Here is a 1259-nt window from a genome sequence, read left to right on the forward strand (position 1 = left end):
CAAGAGTGTGAGTGAGTTTGGACCTTTTCAAGGTCATCTCTTTGTTTGAGTTGTTCCTAGGTGAAGTTTCCCTCCTAGGTAGTTTTGGTGTATTTGTGAGTGTAACTTGAGTTAGGGGTCATGGGTCTAAGACTATGAAAGCACGAGGAAGGTATGGTTTATAAACCATATTATCCTCCATGATGTTTTTATATCCTATTGCATGGATTCGAGCTCCTAACATGTCATTTGGAACAAGAAAGGAAGAAGATGTCAATTGTGCTACAATTGTGCAAAAGTTGTCAATAAGGTAAAAATGACAGAAAATCATGCAAATTGATGTCTTGAAGACTAAATCATGCCTATAAATCATTAATGGATGAAAGTAGATAGGTTTGGAAGTTCCCAAGAAAAGGAAAGAAAAATTTATCAAAGATGCAAAAAGTTGTCAAAGTTGTGCAACTTTTGGAAAAGTTGCTTGACAACTTTTTGACAAAAAGTTGCAAAACACAAGAATGAGGTGGGTGGTTAATTCAACTACCTGAAAAACTTTGGGAGATTATAAAACCATGAAATAAATACATCCCAATGGTTGGGAGTTGTAATAATTTCTTTTGTGAGATTGGATCCACAATTTCTAGTTCAATTTTGATATTTTTTGAATTTTTGATTGCACGTACATGATAATGGATTGAAGAATTCATCTTGGTGCTGTATATTTGCTTTTCATATTATTACAATAATTTTTCATTAAATTTGCAAGTTTTTAGGTGTTCATTTAAGTAGGTTGTGAAATTCATTTGTAAACTCCCTGTGTGTTGGTCTAGTTTTGACTCTCTATGCAATAATGACTCCTCCATGAGTTTCTAGCACGAGTTCTTTATGGAATTAGAGGAAATATGAGTGGATCCTATGTACATAGTGTACATATTTTTTTTCAGCCCTATAAATTGTGCTAAGAAATTTAAATGTGATGTCACAGGGAAGTCTTTGATACTTGGTTAGGTGATCACAACAAAGAAAGAAAGGATTTGAGTTTTGAATATGAGGAATAGTTCAAACCAAGTGTTGAAAAAGGAGGAGGGGTAATTAATGTCACTTTATGCCAAAGGATAAGGCTTCATGACAAGTTTTTATTGATGGAATGATTAGACCCTAGTCAATCCTACCATACATGTTATAAAACCCTTAAATATAGGCATAAAAGTTTCTTTTAGGTGTACGAATAGCTTGGAAACTTGAGACCCACAAAATCCTTTATGTTTTTCAAAAGGGTACTC

The 1259-nt window shown here is 33.7% G+C and overlaps 1 non-coding gene across 1 annotated transcript; it reads left to right on the forward strand.

The window, feature by feature from the left end:
• Window positions 1-351: 351 nt before the first annotated feature.
• On the forward strand, window positions 352-472 carry LOC149556451 (U6atac minor spliceosomal RNA). The gene has a single exon (XR_016352521.1). It is a non-coding gene; the product is annotated as a U6atac minor spliceosomal RNA (small nuclear RNA).
• The last annotated feature ends 787 nt before the right edge of the window (window positions 473-1259 follow it).

This window comes from Cupressus sempervirens, chromosome 5, assembly GCF_028749045.1.
Source record: "Cupressus sempervirens isolate cs-2001-9-10 chromosome 5, ASM2874904v1, whole genome shotgun sequence".
NCBI classification, from domain to species: Eukaryota; Viridiplantae; Streptophyta; class Pinopsida; order Cupressales; family Cupressaceae; genus Cupressus; species Cupressus sempervirens.